General features: G+C 53.2%; 1 protein-coding gene and 1 pseudogene across 4 annotated transcripts in view; both read left to right on the forward strand.

Moving 5' to 3' along the window:
* Positions 1-263: 263 nt before the first annotated feature.
* NCMAP (non-compact myelin associated protein) overlaps positions 264-18,062 on the forward strand; it is a 38,109-nt gene continuing 20,310 nt past the window's right edge. The window contains exon 1 of one of the 4 annotated variants that reach the window (XM_075995208.1): positions 264-333. The gene's annotated coding sequence lies outside the window, so the exon portion shown is untranslated. The remainder of the gene's footprint in view (positions 334-18,062) is intronic. The other 3 variants (XM_075995221.1, XM_075995217.1, XM_075995213.1) reach the window with 3 other exon arrangements.
* LOC142862420 (large ribosomal subunit protein uL24 pseudogene) lies at positions 6,043-10,965 on the forward strand (annotated as a pseudogene).

Here is an 18,062-nt window from a genome sequence, read left to right on the forward strand (position 1 = left end):
CCCGCCGCCTAGAGACGCCCGCGCACATTCCCCGCGCTCACCTGGGCGTGTGCGCGACGCCCCTTCCTCCTCTTTTGCCCCCAGGAGTCTGCCCTGGGAGGCGGTGGGGGCCGGAATCCGAGTCCCAGGAAGGACCCGGCCGGGAGAGGCGCGGGGACACCACGGGGAGGCGCCGCCGCCTCAGGCGCGGGACCCCGGCGCCCCCTCGGCGGCCGGCGCGGCGATCACCTGCGCGGGGCGGGGCGGGCGGGGGCCGGGCGAGCAGCGCCAGGCGGCGGCGCCCGCGGCGACCCAGGCGGGCGGCGGGAGGCCGAGCGGGGCTCGCCGGAGCAGGTAGGAGGCTCGGGCGCCGCGGCCGCTGTCCACCTGCCGGCCGCGCTGGGCGAAGGAGAGCCCGGGGCTGGGGGATGGGAAACGGGGGCCCGGGCTCTCCCGCACCTTTGTTGGAGCCGGTGCCTGGTGTTTGCGCGCGAGGGCGGAGGGTTGGGGCGGTGGGAGGGAGGCCGATCGCCCCCAGGGAGGTTTGGAGGTAAGGGGGTGCGTACAGGTGCCCGGAGTGCGAACAAAGCTCACTTGAGCGCGGAGAAGCGCCCCTAGAGCCAGCCTGCATTGGGGGCTTGATATACCTACTGGGCACCCAGAAGGCAGGTAGTTTCCGTGTCCAACCCACCTACACAAGCCTCCGGCGGAGGGGACTGGGGCTCACCGGAAACAGGGTTTTGACCCGGCCGCCTGGAGGAAAATGGGACTTTTACCCGCTTGCGACTTTGTTTGTCTCATCTGTGAAATGGGCATCTTGATGTGGAGGCCCTTCCTGAAGATCTGTGATTCAATGAGACGAAAACTCACACCAGGGGAAGGGGCATGGGAGGAACCCAGGGTTCCAGCTCAGATCAGCAAATTCAACAGGCACGTTTGGAGCAGTTCCAGGGCGCTCATCAGACTCGCTGTGCCCGAGAAACCAGGCAGAAAGGACTCTGGTTTTCTGGGCATCCTTGTGGGATGAGGACATGGCTGTGTGGAATATGAGGGCTGGATTAGAGACACCACGGAAGGCCTGGAGTCTGGGAAGAAGATTCCAGAAAGCTCCTTGGAGGAGGTGGAATTTGAGCGGGTCTGGGAAAGGAAAGGTAGTGGTTAGGGCAGGGCTTTGGGATGAGTCAATGTGGGCATTGGAAGCCCTGCCTTGGCCCCCAGCCAGGGCTGTCTAACTTAGCCTTGGGCAAGTCCGGTCTCTTCTCTGTGGTTCAGTTTGATGTGCTCCTTAGATGAAACAATTTCTCTGACAGATTAAGTCGGATAATCCATATAAAGTGCTCAGTACAGGGTCTGTATATAGCAGGCACTCAATAAGCACTAGCTATTAATTTCTGCTAGACTGTGGCTCTCTGGGGACAGGGACCTTGTCTAGTTGGTTTACTATTGTGCCCCCAGCACCAGCAGGGCGCCTGGCGTACAGTGTCTCAGTATGTATTTGTTGAATGAATGAATGTGAAGCCCGATGCTTGACACATGGGGCGTCGTCAGCAAATAATAGTGGACTTAGAGATGGCTAGGTTCTGACGGATGGGTATGGATGTGGGAGGCAGTGGTCTAGGTGGATGGAACAGGGTAAACATAAGCTCAGAGTAAGAGATTATAGGCACTCCCTCTTGAGGATGTGTGTGCGTGTGCTTGTTGGTGGCAGTAAAGTGACAGGCATAGCCAGAGCACAGGCATAGCAACTCGGGATCCCAATCCCAGAGCCACACAGAGTAGATGAACGAGCTGGAACTCCAAGTAGGTCAGAGACCTTTTTTATGTCCTCTAAGTGTCCACCCCAAAGTTACAGGGGTAAGGAGAGGGGACAGAGGGGCAGCCAAGAGACTACAGAGGATGATGAGTATCTGATGGGAGGGGAAGAGGAAAAGGGAAGGGGACTCCTGTGACCCATCACAGGCTGGAGCACTCTTCGCCTTGTCCCTGCGGGGCTCTGTGCTGGCTGGTGGTGACGTGAGCTGAAGGGAGGCAGCGTGGTGCCCAGCCAGCCAGCCACGGGTGTGTGTGGTCAGCCAGGCACACCGTGGGAATCTGGTGCAGTGGCTTGCGCATCACTGCCCAGACCGTGGCCACTCCTGCCTCAGGCTGCCTCATAGCTATGTCCTTGAAGTAGAGCCACTCTAAGCACAGTTAGGGGTCTTTAGTTTTTCTGACCTCCTGGCAGTTGTGCTGGGTTTCCATCCCCCTGGGTTGACCAGGAATATGTGAGAAGCAAAGATCTCGAGTGGCAGTGAGGAGCTCAGGGGAGCATGGCCACAGGAGACAGGAGGCACTATACCCCCAAAGAGCCAAGCTCAAAGCTTCTTCTTGGGCCGGGCGCAGTGGCTCACACCCGTAATCCTAGCACTCTGGGAGGCCAAGGTCAGGAGTTCGAAACGAGCCTGAGCGAGACCCAGTCTCTACTAAAAATAGAAAGAAATTAACTGACCAACTAAAATATATATACACAAAAAATTAGCCAGGCATGGTGGCACATGCCTGTAGTCCCATCTACTCGGGAGGCTGAGGCAGCAGGATTGCTTGAGCTCAGGAGTTTGAGGTTGCTGTGAGCTAGGCTGACGCCATGGCACTCACTCTAGCCTGGGCAACAGAGTGAGACTCTGTCTCAAAAAAAAAAAAAAAAAAAAAAAAAGCTTCTCCTTGTAGCACTTTCCATAATTGCTCCTGACCTTTTGTTTTCTATCTGCATTTCGCTATAAACCCTGTGAGAACAGGGCGCAAGCCCACCCTGCTCCTCCCTGTCCGCCACCTAGCCCAGCGTGTGCTCACGGTGGGTGCTCAGGGAACCTGTGGATGCATCAGCCCAGGCTGAGGAAGGGGCCGTTGGCTCTGAGAGAGGAGATTCTGACAAAACTGACCTTGAGCTTCAGTTCTCATTGTGCAATCGCCACCCACGGCCAGCCCCTCTCATGGGTTTGCACCTCTGCCCTCTCAGCCGCCGCCATCAGTGCCTTTTCTCAGGGGAGGGTCTAGTTCTAGACAGTCGCGCCCAAGGGAGAGGCCTGGGCACTATGTTGCTGCTCCCCCGGCTCCAAGAGGGCAAAGCAACGTCCCAGCTGGCTCCCATCGCATTGTTCCTGGGACACAGCCCTAGGGTGTTAGAGCTATTGGGACCCTGAGAGGGAGTAAAGGGGACATCCTCATTTTAAAGGTTTGGAAACCAGGATCTGGGGAGGATGAGATGTGCTCAAGGACATGTAAAGTCAGGGAAGACCCACGTCTCCGAATTCCAAGTTCTTTTGACACTACAGCGGGAGGTGACATTCTCTGGGATTTGTAAATGCAACAACACGTCCCTTTATTTTCCAATCTTCCAATAAGTTGAGATGAAAGCTTAAAAAGAAAAAGGTAAAATGGATTTTAAGTTGCCCAATAAATCCTTTTAATTTCTAAAAAATCTCATGTATGATGACAAGAAAGATCCAGAATTACATACGTTCACCTGATTTTATTTTTAAAGTTATATATTTGATATCGAAGAAAAATATCTAAAATAGAAACCTCCCTAAATTGGGCTGAGCGATGGCCGGCCAGAAGTGCCCGTGTTAAGGTGTGCACTGTGCGTGCTGCTGTCCGAGGGCCTCCGCAGTGGGCTAGAAGCGGCAGCATGTTTGTGTGTCCTGGACGACCTCCAAGCCCTGTGCGTATTTCCCTCCTCGGTTTCCCCATCCCCATCCATCCTGCCTCCAGATGCTGTGGTTGGCCTCTCGGCCTGTGGCATCCCGCAGTCTCTTTGGGACCCAGCAGGATGGATCCCCTCATTGTTTGCTCTGAAATGAATTCCTGATCAGAAGTGTAGATCCCAAGTAGGCAGGAGAAGACAGGAAGAAAGGAAAGGGACCGAGCCAAGGACAGAGCCAGCCAGTGAGCCTCGGTGGATTCCTGAGCCGGGCAGGGAGTGGGGATGCCAGAGCTGGAGTCGGATGGCGGGGCGGGAACTTCATGCGGTTTGAAACTCCCAGGATAGTGGCTGCAGTTGGGCCTAGGGAAGGGAAAGAGGGTGTGCCAATCTCTAAGACAGAGAGGCCTATTCTGCAGCCTGTCCTGCCTGGACGGGACACACCTGAGCTGCTGGGGCCCTTGGTGGGGCAGTACCTGCTGGAGGCCTGGGGGCAGTGGAAGGCCAGCATGCCCTGCTCCAGGGCTCGCTGTGAGCGAAAGGACCCGCAGGGAGGAAGGTTGGAAGAGAGTAGGGGAAAAGCCTTGTGCTCTGCCTCAAGCCACATCTCCTCTCTGAGCCTCAGTTTCCTAATTTATGAGCCAGAGACGATAGTAGCCACTGCAATCACTTCGTAAGTATTAATTTCCCTTCTCCTTTGGAGTCGTTTATGTCTAGAGATCTGCTGAGCCAACTTTTAGGGCAAAGAGCCTCAGGATTTTAAAATTCCTCCCACAATTCACCCATCATTGGTTCATTCATGCAGTCCACTTCTTCAATGCCTGCTAACAGCAGCCAGGGCCTGCACTGGGCATTCAGCAAGAGCCCTTTTTGCTGCCAGTCTGGTTTCTGGCAGACCCACAGAACACGGTGGCCTTGCTTGGAAGCTTTGATCTGTCCCTCCACCTGGGTGTATTTCCTGAGCCTGTTGTGCAACAAAAAGCAATTGTGTGACTTTTGCCCTCACTGCTGTGCCCATGCCCGTCCTGGAGGTTTCTTGAGGTTTCAGTTTGAGTTCCCAGAGGAAAACAAATGGTTAACTCTATTGGCGGAGAGCTTCCCTGGGTGCCCACACAGAGCCGGATGCTGCACATGCCTCCTGCAGGCCCTTTGACACCCCCAGGAGGTGGGTAGTATTGTTCCCCAGCCCCACCAAGGTTCAGAGACAAGCAACTTATGGGTTGCTGCAGAGCTGCCTAGGATGCGTTCTGACTTCCCTGAGCCCCGGGCAATGTCCCCTCCTCCATAAAAACATTACAAATTATATTTATGACTGCGTTGGAACATTAAAACATCTTCTTCAACCTAAAAGTCCCTTTTTCCTTCAGACTTCGAAAGAAATGAAAACATGTTTGTGAGCTCCTAAAAGTACTGTGGGCTATGGGCACTGTGCCACCAATGCCATTGTCCTCGAGCTAATGAGAAATGGCTGAGACTCCAGGCCAGGCCCATGGCCCTGGAAGCACTAACCTCCCCACGGCACTGCCTTTAGCAATTAAGAAAAGAAGGAGTCTGGGCACGGTGGATCATGCCTGTAATCCTAGCATGCTGGGAGGCCGAGCTGGGAGGATTGCTTGAGGCCAGGTGTCTGAGGCCAGCCTGGGCCAGAGCAAGACTCTGTCTCTACTAAAAATAGAAAAATTAGCCAGATGTGGTGGCGTGTGCCTGTAGTCCCAGCTACATGGAGGCTGAGGCAGGAGGATCGCTTGAGCCGAGGAGTTTGAGGTTGCTGTGAGGTAGGCTGACGCCATGGCACTCTAGCCTGGGTGACAGAGTGAGACTTTGTCTCAATTTTATTTTGTTTTGGTTTTTTTTTTTTGAGACAGAGTTTCACTTTGTTGCCCAGGCTAGAGTGAGTGCCATCGAGTCAGCATAGCTCACAGCAACCTCAATCTCCAGGGAAACAAACCAAGTTCCATTTCCCAGAGAGAACTATTGGTACTACTAAAGCTGTTAGATTTCAGATAACCGGTCCCTTTCCCCAGTTCTCTGTCTTTCCTTTTTTTTTGTTTTCTTTTTTTTTAAATTGAGACAAAGTGGCCTGGCGCGGTGGTTCACGCCTGTAATCCTCGCACTCTGGGAGGCTGAGGCAGGTGGATCGCTGCTTTTTAACCATAACTTTTCTTTTTTTTTGAGACAGAGTCTCACTCTGTTGCTCGGGCTAGAGTGCCATGGTGTCAGCCTAGCTCACAGCAACCTCAAACTCCGGGGCTCAAGCAATCCTCCTGCCTCAGCCTCCCGGGTAGCTGGGACTACAGGCATGCGCCACCATGCCCAGCTAATTTTTTATTTTTTTTATTTTTAGTTGTTTGGCTAATTTCTTTCTATTTATGGTAGAGACGGGATCTCGCTCTTGCTCAGGCTGGTCTTGAACTCCTGAGCTCAGGCAATCCTCCCGCCTCAGGAGGGAGGATTAAATAGGTGCTATAAATAGCAGAACCCTATAAATAGGTGCTATTATCATCTCCATTTTGCAGATGAAGAAACTGAGGCTTAGAAACACTAAGTGAGTTGCCCAGGTGGTGGTGTCAGGATTACATCTGAGTCTGTGAGTTTGTTGTCAGAGCGTAACCTCCTTCCGGGCAAGGACTTCGCCCCGTTCCCACTGTCTCACACCACACAGCTCAATGTCCTGACACATACAGGCTTCTGGTGTGGGAAGAATGAATGTTTGATGACCCCAGAGCCTGAACTCTTACCCGTCCCACTGTCCCGCTACAACCACTACAGCCCAGAGTGGTCCGGGGCAGCTCGAAGCCTGCTGGAGTGAGGAATTGATAAAAACAGGCAGGCGCTCAGGCATCCCCTGCTCCATGAGTGCCCCCCCCCCCCCGCTGGTGGGACCTCACAAGAGGAGTCCACCACCGCTGAGCCCGCTTCTCCCTGGGAACTTACAGGTGAAGCGAGAGGGTCACAGCTGGCAGAGTGCCAGCCAGAGAGGGGACCCAGGATGCTGCAATGGCTGTCTGCCCTGGGGTTCATCCTTTTCCCTCTCTGGATGTTTTTGGCCCTTCCCCAGGGCACGTTACCAGACAGATAGCTGGTACCCCCAGGGGAACTTGAACTTAACCTGCCAAAATAATTAGACACCTGAGAAGCGCAACTGCTATAAACGAAAGACAACAAATCAAGCCACCTATGCCATCTGAGGCAGAATTATTGAAGCAGATGGACCAGGATTTTAAGGGAAAGCATGATAATTATACATAATGAGGTAAAGGAAGAGATATGTGAAATAACGCAACAACAAGAAGTCATAGACTTTTCCCTTTTTCAGCCATCACTAAAGCAATAGCAATCAAAATGGAATTCAATCCCTTTGCAATTTCTGGCTGGAGTAAGAACCATAAAAGGCACTTCAGTGCACTTTCCCACATTTGCAGCAAGATCATACCTTCCGAAGAGCTGAGACAGAAACACAATGTTCGCTCCGTGCCCATCCACAAGGATGATGAAGCTCCAGTCGTGCAAGGATGCTATAAAGCTAAGCAAACTGGCAAAGTGGTCCAAGTTTACAGGGTGAAATATGCTGCCTATGCTCGACAGGTGCAGCAGGAGAAGGCTAGTGGCTAAAATTGGGCAAAGACCTCAAAAAGATCCTTGAACAGAAAGCCAAGTCTTGCCAAGTAGGAAAGGAAAAGGGCAGATATAAAGAAAAAACAATTGAGAAGATGCAGGGATAAAGTGATCTTAAAAAAAAAGCCTGCTGGTAGATAGGATGAGCAGATTGAGACTTAACCCCAAAAGCAGCAGGGAAAGGTAAAGAAACAACAAATAAAAAAAGAGAAGCTACGCGACATGGAGAGTAAAAGTGGGAGGAAAGAAAAATAAAGGTGGAGACACGGATAAAGAAGTGAAGAAATAATAGAGATTAAAAGGTCCAAAATTAAAGAAAAATGAATGAAGGCAGATTCATTCTGAGAAAGGGCTCACAGAGTAACCAACAGCAGAAGAGAGTAAGGAAAAATCCCCGCACAGGTGTAGTGGTGAAAGTAAGAATGTGAAAGACAAAAGGGAAGAGCACAGAGAAGTAACAGATCACTTACAAAGGAAGGAGAATCAGACTGGCATTGTTACACTTCTCGGTGACAACACCTGATAAAGGAAGTCAAGGAAGTAATGTCATTAAGAACCGAAAGAAAAGAACTCTTTCAATTCAGAATTTTCAAGCCAGCCAAATTGTCCTCCAAACATGTGGTCATAATAAAAATATTCTTGGGCAAATAAAGCCTCAGAAGGTGTAATACACAAAGCCCCACATTGAAAATACTCTTGAAGGAAATACTTAAATAATAAAAGAAACAAATCCAGGAGATGCTGCAAGGGCTATGGGAAGTCAGAGTGAATAAGCAATGCTTCAGTGCACGCAGTAGAAATAGTACGTTGCATGTTAGGTGGGAGGAATTTTATACACCTAATCCTTTGAGAGTATTGGAAAGGCTGGAGGCTCCCAAAACGCTGCAGAACCCGCCAGACTGGTGAGCTCCTGTGACTGCTGCAATCGGTAATGTGGAGGAATCACAAGGCTGCCAGGAACTGTTGAATTCAAGGACACATGACCGTGTGCCAGACCTAGGGATCCGGAAGCTGCTACACTATAACTGCCCAGATACTGCCAGTGTCACACACACTTGTCACCTCTTCACTAAGAAGAGAGTGAGCTCTGGGCTCAGACACCTTGGGAGGTAACACTGTGTCTAGCTAGAATTTAATAATGACACTGATCTGTTTCATCTAATTTATGTCGTTGTTACCTTCTATTAGTGTCAAGTGACATTGGTTTTCCATTTTTGGAAGTGATAGAAAATTTCTGTTTAGATTATATATGTTTTAAAGTAAAGGTAGTTTCCAGGGATCTCAACACTAAGCCATCGTGATTGGTGCAAACAATTATTAAAAGGGGTCAGAGGTGGAAGAAGTTCCTGACCTGGGGAGAAGCAGACAGTGGGTTTCATGATAGAGGTGGTGTAGATTGATTTGGAGTTGGGAAGAGAGAACTGGCATGAAGGCTGCTGTGCCGGTTCTCTGTTGCTGTGTAACCAACCACTCTAAAACTTGGAGGCTTAAAACAATAATTTATTACTTTCTCTCGTGCCTCTGAATGTTGGCTGGGCTCAGCCGGGTGGTTCTTAGTGGGCATCTCTCCTGTGGTTGCTGTCAGGTGTTCAGTCACCTGAAGGCTCAACTGGACTGAGTGTCCAAGGTGGCTCATTCACGTGGTTCCTATTGACCCTGCTCTCAGTGAGGGCTCAACTAGAGCATCACTAGATAGTGGGCCTCTGTGTGTGCCTTGGGCTCGTCACAGCATGGCAGCTGGGCTCCCAGAGGGAGGGGCCCGAGAGCAAGCATTCTGAGAGGTAGGAGGCAGAAGCTGCCACTTAGGGACTATGCCTGGAACTGCCAGTGTCTCTTCTGACATATTCTAGTGGCCTAAGCAGTCACAGGGCCCAGCTAGATTCAGGAGAGTAGAGAAATGGACGGTGCCTCTTGATGGGGGAGCGGCCACGTCACACTGCAGAAGAGCATGTGGGGTGGGAGACTATGCAGCCACAGCTGGGGAGCACTGGTGAGTTTAGGAGACAGGAAGTCGCCTATTCTGCCTTGGGTGGGGGAGAAAGGGAGGAGATAGGTGTTGGTGAATAAGACTGAGAAAAGTTCATGGGAGACCTTGGTTGCCAAGACAGAGAACTGGAGCTTTATTCTGGTTTTTGTTTGTTTTTTTGTTTTTGTTTTTTGTTTTTTTGAGGCAGTCTTACTCTGTCACCCAGGCTAGAGTGCCGTGGCGTCAGCCTAGCATACAGCAACCTCAAACTTCTGGGCTCAAGTGATCCTCCTGCTTCAGCCTCCTGAGTAGCTGGGACTACAGGCACACACCACCAGGCCTAGCTAATTTTTTCTATTTTTAGTAGTAGAGACGGGGGTCTCACTCTTGCTCAGGCTGGTCTCAAACTCCCGAGCTCAAGTATTCCTCCTCCCACCTCGGCCTCCCAGAGTGCTAGGATTACAGGCATGAGCCACCACGCCCGGCCTGGAGCTTTATTCCGTAGCCAGTCAGAAGTAATGGATGCCGTTAGAATAATGGAGAGACCACCATGTAGAAAGCAAAGGCCAATAATTCTAATTCCTTCTGCAACAAGTGGCTTCCCAGGGGAGAGGCTCTTGTTCCTTCACCGTAACTTATCTTAGACCCACAATGGCATAAAGAGCATACTACCTCCAATCTCCTAGGCATTTATTAGTCAGTTATTGTACGCTGGGCACATGACCAGGCCAGGCCTGGTGGAGGGGAGTCTACAATTCATAAACCACTGGACTGTACTGAAAATTCCAGTGTTTCTACATTTATTCCACAGCTTCCAGACCCCTCTTGGATGCCTCGTGGCCCAAAAATCCTTTGCTGGGACAAGTATCTTGGTTTTGACTAGAAAAATATGGTCCAAGTCCAAGCAATGTAGGAAGTCCAGAGGAGGCTGTGACTTGTCCCTTGAATCTGCCTGGGGCTGAGAGGGGCTCTGGCGGCCGCTCACCGAGCCCGGAAAGCTGAGCATGTGTTCACAGCCGACCCATCCTCGGGCACCTGCGTAAGTCTGTCTCTCTCCCTCACAGCCCATGTGCACTCGTTCACCCCTTTGCTCATTCCAGTGCCTTCTCTGTGGCAGGCCCTGTGCTGGGTGCTGGCAGTGTGGCTATGTCTGAGGCAGGTCTGTCCCCCAGAGAGTACTTAGAATAGAAAGGAAGCCACGCTTGTCTGCTACTAACAAAGCCTGCATAGGATCAGCGCTGTAACTAAGGCACCTGTGAGATGCAGTGAGGATTCTCAGAAGAGACCGACCTACTTGAGACAGGAGGGGGGCTTTGGGAGAAAAAAGGAAACTGACGTGAGTGCCCACCATGGCTCGGGCACTGTGCCCGGGGGTGAGTGTTGTTGCTACATGACTTACGCGTGCAAAACCCTTACAAGTGCCTGGTGTATACAGTAAGGCTAAGTAACTGGCACTTATTATTAACCATTATTAATATGGTCTCTGTTGGTGGTCACAAGGACTGAGGCAGGAGTCACAAAGCCTAGTTTACTGTTGAGGAAACAGGCTTAGAGAGGTTAAGTCACAAGCCCCAGGTGACTCAACTAAGCCAGAATTCACACCCGAGTTTAATTCCACATTCCTGCGCCGCCGTCCGCTTCGCCACACGGCCAGTTCAGGGGGAGGAGCGGGTGGAGGGCACAAGTCCCGTCGGGGAAAACTCAGTAGTCCCAAAGAGCCAAGGTACGGAGCGTGTGGGTGCCAACAGGGGCTGTGGGGGGCAGGGGGAGGTGACGGGCGGAATTGTGAAGGCCCTTGAGTGCCAGGCCGGTGGGGGGTGGGCTTCATTCTGTCCACAGGAAGAACCGACCCCGGGCTCCATGGCTGTCCAGACACGCTGGAATCTCTCCTCCCAGGTCACACTCCCGTGAAAACTCGTCACCTCACTAGGTGCATCCACGTGACGTCCTTCGAGGCAGGGCTGGTCCTGGAACTCGGGTGCCCGGACTCGCAGCCCGGAGCCTCCTCCTGGTCACGGCCTCCCTTGCGGGCTGCGGTGTTTGCTCAGAACCCAGGCCGGGGCAGAGAGCACAGAAATATTTATCTATGTCCCCGCCAACCTGCCTCCTGGAGGCCCCCAAGGGGCACCTCACAGAGAAGTTCAGTTATATAACCCTGGGCTGACAGAGCAGGAAGGAGAAGGAAATAAATCAGAACGATTCTTTTTTTTCTCAGACACATTTTGAAACTGGGTAGCGTGACGTTTCCCCCTCTTCCTCCTCCCTCACTTACTGACCTGGTCTGCGGGGACCTGGGTGGCCCTATACTGGTCTGCGGGGACCTGGGTGGTCCTATATCCGCCGCTGATTCTCGCCGTGACCCTGATGTGGCTGGGGTCTGGGGAGAGCTTCCCAGAGGTGGCGGAGGAGGGAGAAGTGAAATATATTAAAGGGCTGCTTGTGAGGCGGGGGCAGCAGAGACCCTCTGCCAGAGCTTTGTATTTATTGTCACGTTTGCCCGGACAGCAACCCTGTGACAGAGGTCCCATTATTACCTCCATTTCACAGAAAAGGAAAGGGAGGCACAGAGAGGTTAAGTAACTTGCCGAAGTCCACCCAGCCAGTCTGCCTCTGACACTCTGCGTCTTCAAACATCTCACACTGAATCCATAACATAGGGCTTTTTAATTTTTTTAGAGACAGGGTCTTGCTAAGTTGCCCAGGCTGGTCTTGAACTCTTGGGCTCAAGTGATCCTCCTGCCTCGGCCTCCTGAGCAGCTGGGGCTACAGGCACGCGCCATCACAGGTTAATCCACGATACATCTGATCTCCACTCTGGCCCTCCCCAGACACCTGACCCCAAGGTGCTGGGACCCTGCTGTCCCATTCCCTCGCCAAATCTGACATTTCTTTCAGGAATGTGTCCGTCCCCACCCCTGCATTCAGTCTTCACTTCCACTGCTCTCCCCAGCTCAAGCAGTGGGTACCCTTCCCTCTCCACCTCACAAAATCCTAAGAAAATAACCATAATGACAATGTCCATTTGTTGAGCAGAAAACAAGACGTGGCTAAAAGCATTAACTCTGGCGTATTCGGCCTAAATTCCACCCAGCTCTGCCACTTGCCCCGGCTTTGTGACCTGAAGCTACTTAACCTCCCTGGGCCTCGGTTTCTCTGCCTGTAAGATGGGGATAATGACACCCAACCCAGAGGGTTGTCATGGGATGAAATGAGTTATGCAAATGAAAATTAAAAACTATACAAATAAAAATTTATTTGTAAAGTTTTTAGAACAGTGTTTGGCACATAGTAAGTGTTCATTAAATACTTTAAGCCCTCAAAACGTGGAGCAGACTCTGAAGTCAGATTTCCTGAAGTCACGTCCTACCTCAGTTGGTGACCCTGGGCAAGTTACTTAACCTCCTTGGGTCTCAGTTTCCTCACATAAAAGTTTTAAATGGTAATGTGCTTTCTGCTTAGGGTGGAGAGATGATCAAATAAGCACAAGGTACTCAGCAGGGGCTTGGCATTTAGAACCAAGTAAATATGAGCTGCTACTATATTCCTGGGAATCAGACCCAGGCGACTCTGACCCCACAGCCCAAGAGTTTCATGACCTGGCCGGGGGGGGGGGGGGGGGGCAAGCCTGGCCTTCTGTGCATGAGCCTTGCTCAGTGCCGCAGGCCCGCCAGGCACTATTGAACGCCCGCTGCTCGCCCACACGGCCAGTTGTGTGTTTTGTTCAGCAAACGTGGTCATACCTGCAATGTGTCAAGCAGTGTGCAAGGCACTGGGGCGTCCGCAGGTGGCTAAAAACCAGCACGGCCCCTCCACTCGCAGGGCTCACAGTCTGGTGTGGGACACAGCCGTCTGACAAGTGGAAGGTGCTCACCGCAGCCAGTGGTGAGAGGGACGTGGCACCGTGAGAGGGCACATGACACGGGTTAAAGCATCAGAGTGTGAGTGGGTGAGGAAAGAGGACTTCGGCACGTGCAAAGGCCCTGTGGCAGGGGTGGGAAGGAGCAACAAGGTCAGGAGCTCAGCCAGGAAGGAGACTACAGGGTCTACAGGATCCATCCTGTAGGGGGCTTGTTGGCCATCGTAAGTTCCAGCACAAAGCAGGCCTGAGGTTTTATTTTATTTTATTTTATTTATTTATTTTTTTGAGACAGAGTCTCCCTTTGTTGCCCAGGCTAGAGTGAGTGCCGTGGCGTCAGCCTAGCTCACAGCAACCTCAAACTCCTGGGCTCAAGCGATCCTTCTGCTTCAGCTTCCCAAGTAGCTGGGACTACAGGGATGTGCACCATGCCCGGCTAATTTTTTACATATATATTTAGTTGTCCAATTAATTTCTTTCTATTTATAGTAGAGACAAGGGCTCGATGTTGCTCAGGCTGGTCTCGAACTCCTGACCTTGAGCAATCCTCCTGCCTTGGCCTCCCAGAGTGCTAGGATTACAGGCGTGAGCCACCGCGCCCGCCCAGCTGATGGGTTTTGAGTGGAGAGGGCTTTTCCATCCTCTCTAGTCTGGGGTGGACCATTCACCCTGAGGCCATCCCATCTGTGGTGTGATTTGGAGGTGGAGATGAGCTCTGTGTCCCCAGATAGGAACTTCCCTCCTCAGGTGGACATGAAGCCTGTGGCCCCCGCCCGGCCATCAGCCTCCTTCCTATGTGACTCGGAGCTGCTCGTGCAGAGGTGGCGAGTGGTCCCTGAATGGGGCAGGTGTGGGCCGAGCTCGGCGTCTGCTGTGGTCTGTGGGTGAACAGACGTGGCTCTGGGCGGCTCAGGGGGGAAGTGCAGTACCTGCTAGTGTGTTTAGCAACAGCACCACCTGGCCAGGCTCCCCCTACCCCGGCCCGCTTAGGACGCACCAGCCCACAGAGGCACAACTGCTTCCATGCCCGCCTCCCCTCTCCCCTTCACCACCGCCCTGCTCTGCCCACTCACCCCCAGCAGTACGCAAGGCCCTGGCACACCCTTTATGTCCTTCCCCGAGCCTCTTTCCTGCTCATCTGTGCATTTCCTGGACCTGACTCACGCTTACCCTGCACGTTCTGCACACCCTAAAGTCTCTTCCACGTTCCCTCCGACACTTCCAGGAGTGGCAGGGTGGGGAGACCCTTTGTTTGGGAAGCAGGAGACTGTGTCCCAGTCCCGCCCTGGTAGCTCTGTGGCTTTGGGCGAGTTACTGGGCCCCTCTCAGTTGCAGTTTCCTTGAGTGCGGAGCAGAATGGGGATGTGACGAGGGTTCAGTGGGACTGTGGACATGGAGCCCCAAGCACAGTGGCAGGCACAGAAGAGATGCCCAAAGGAGCAATTATGACCGAGTGATGAGTGCCCCCACTCCACCCCACCCCACCCCAGTGCCGTGAAAGCCGGGCCCAGCTCCCATACCTGGGCACCTGGCAGTGGGGCAGACCTGGCTTCTCCAGCCTCCACACCTGAGGCTGTCCTGGCCCCATTAGCTTTCAGGGCCAGGGCACACCCCATCAAAACTTGGCGGTTTGGCACAAACAGGGACCCCTGAGTCAGCTCTTTGTGGTGTGGAGCATCAGTGTCTGTGATTTTAGACGTCAACTGGACTGGCTCAAGGAATCCCAGAAACCTGGTCACGCGTTGCTGTGAGGCGCGTCTGCAAGGGCGTTTGCAGAGGGGACCGGCATGCGAGTCCGGGCGCACAAGGGAAGGTCTGCCCTCGGCGTGGGTGGGCGCCATCCCACCTACTGGGCACCCAGAGGGAACAAAATGGGGACAAGGCAAGCGTGTCAGCCCATCTCCTGGAGCTGGGACACACTCGTCTCCCGCGCTGGGCAGCAGAGCTCCAGGCTCCCTGGCCTCGGGACTCCAGCGGCCCACCAGGCTCCCCGGCCTTGGGCCTCAGACTGAGGGTCACACCACCGCCCCCCTGGTTCCGAGGCCTTCGAACTTGGACTGGGCCACACGACCAGCCTCCCGGGGTCTTCAGCTTGCAGGTGGCCAGTCCTGGGACTTGTCGGCCACCACAATCGCGTGAGCCAATTCCACTAATAAATCCCCTCCCATGTCTACGCACGCATCCTGTTGGTTCTGTCTCTGCGGAACCCTCACCGACTCAGTGTCCCAGGACTCTGGGCTCCGTGGCGATTCCTCAGCAGGGGGCCCAGCAGACCCTGGGGACGAGAGAGCCCTGAAGCAATACCAGGGCCACCAGGCACAGGGGACAAGTCCCACAACACTTCTAAGGACCCAGGAAGATGTTTTAATTTCTTTTAAAATTAAAGGGATGGGGGAAGAACAGTTGGGGTAAAGAAAATGTTTCCCTTTTTTTCCCTCATACTGGAAAAAAATACAATTTTTAGAGCCCATGGAAATGTATTATGGTGGGAGGGACCTACATGACACACAACGCAGCCCTGACCGACTCTTCGTTTATTCAAATACGTTTGTTGGGCTGGGTACTTTCAGTGTCCAGTACCACGGGGAAACTGAGGCTCGCGTAGAGTAAGTCATTTATCCACAACAGTGAGGGTAGAGGTGGCAGAGGCAGGATTGGTTGGCACCTGGGTCCCTCTTGGGGGGATCCAAACCCTTGCCGTCTTCACTACGCCACAGTGGGTATTGGCAAGGTCATCATTTTATTTAATCTAGTCCTCACAGCTTAAGGGCAGGACAGCCACCCTATTTTACAGCTGAGGAAACTGAGGCCTGGGAAGGAAGTACCTTGCCCGCAGGCACTTAGCTGGTCATGGAAGGAGCCGGGAACTTGCCCCCTCCTGACCCTCTGTGCAGCCCCCCTGCCCTGTCCAAAGCCTTTCCTGCCCTCCCTCCCCACTGCCTCCTCCCTCCACCTCACCTTGGCCACCTTCCACCTCCGCACCCATGCAGCTCCCCTGCCCGTCCCCACCTCCCTTCTTTTGCCCGGTTCTCAGCCCACGGAAGGGCTGCTCGGGTCTACACATCCACATCCCACCTCCTAACAAAGCCGGTGCTGGCCCCGCCGCCCAGGAGGGTGGGGTGCAAAGAGAGGCGGCAGTGGGCCAAGGCGAGAGAGTGTAAGTTTAAATGACACCGTGGTCCCCAGACAAACGCCCCTCTGTGCCGGGGCCTATTGTGACTGGCAGCCGGCCAGCCCTCACCGCGGGCAGCTTGAACGGCTGCGATTGTTTCCCCACCTCCTGTCCTCTCTGGAGTCCAGCGCCTGCCAGGCCCCGGCTTGGGCAGGAAAGGGGAGGGCTGCTCCTTCTGGAAAGGAGGGCGTAGGAGGCAAACAAGCCTTGGGGAGGGTGAGGGACTCTGTCCGGGACCAAGCTGGAGGCTGGAAGTATCACAAGATGGAAGGCGTCCGAAAGGGAGGTCCCTGGGTCCCCGAGGTCCATTTTGCAGGAGAGCAAACTGCAGTCCAGGCAGAACAAGTAACTTGCCCTGGGTCACACACCAAGTAAGTGACAGGGGTGACACTAAAACCCGGGACTCCTAACCCCAGCCCAGGGTTCTCGCCCCCCAAGTGAGGCCTCTCTGTTGGGGTTTCCAAGGTGGCCCTGTTAGGTAGGTGAGGCCACAGACCAGGAGCTGGAGGCTCAAGGACTGTCACACGTTAAGATTACAGAGCGCTAGGTTTCCTAGAATTCTGTGTTAAAACACACATACTCCCGAGAGTTAACTCTGGAGTTAACTCGTTTATGACAAACACTTTGAGGTTAGCCAGGCCCTTGGAAAAGGCAGAGGAAGAGGCAGAGAATGACTTAACTTGTTAATGACAAACACTTTGAGGTTAGCCAGGCCCTTGGAAAAGGTGGAAGAAGAGGCAGAGAATCAAAGCAAGACCACTGAAAGGTTTATTGGGGAAAAACTCAGATTTTTGGAATGTGTAGGAAGGCACTGGCCTTGGTTCTTAAACATTTTGTTTTTAATGGAGCAATGTTTTTAATGGACTCCTTGGAGTCAGCGCAGCTGGTCCAAGGAGATTGCTGGTACTATTTGCATTTGCATTCCCCCCCGCCCCTCCCCCCCATTCTCCCACCCCAAATTTTTCCTCAGAAGTTTTCAGTTGCCTTGTCCATAGTGTGCAAACCTCAGTTAACATATATTATGCATATTCTTGATGCTAATAGGTGGCAATTAGAAGTGACTCAGAAACCTCAGTTCATACTTTTGAGAAACTTAATGCAGCTACAACAGTGGGTGGGTGGGGTTGGAAAGACGCTAAGGGGGACATACGTGGGCCCAGTGGGGTCTCCCGTGTCGCTTCCCAGCCATGGTTCCTTTGGGGGTGGTTTGGTTCTCGCTGTTGCTGCTACAGATCTCATTTTGAACAAATCAGAAAGGAGCTCTTGAAAATGTACCCAATAAACTGCCAATGAACTTCCCTTTCTCTGCATACCCCAGGGGGGCCTCATGGGCCCTCAGTTCCCCATTCATAGTGGGGAGGGCAGTAGACTCAGTAGTTTTCAAACTGGGTTCCACAGAATCCTGGGATGACAAGGAGCTGCTTCCTAGGGCCACCACCGAGGGTGTGGGAGGTGCTGAGCGGGGCTGGGAGGTGGAGGTGGGGTGGAGGGAAAGGGTGAGAGAAAATCCACTGATTTCGTTTTTCTTCTTGGCTGGCAGAATCCCCCTGCCCCTCAGCCCCCAGTCCGACTGGTCACCCCCAGACTGTGCCATGTGCAACGCCACCCTGGGCACCCCCTGGATCCTTCCAGCTGGAGCCCCTGCCCCCTCCCCCACCCTCCTCCTGCGGGGCCACCCCCTCCCCCACGTCAGCAGGCACATCTTCCAGGACTTCCTGGGAAAAGGTGCATGGGGCAGGGTGGGTGTTTTTGAAGCCTCTCATGCTCCCAGATGTCCTTATGCTTTCTTATGGCA

The sequence above is a fragment of the Microcebus murinus genome, chromosome 2 (genome assembly GCF_040939455.1).
Source record: "Microcebus murinus isolate Inina chromosome 2, M.murinus_Inina_mat1.0, whole genome shotgun sequence".
Classification (NCBI taxonomy): Eukaryota; Metazoa; Chordata; class Mammalia; order Primates; family Cheirogaleidae; genus Microcebus; species Microcebus murinus.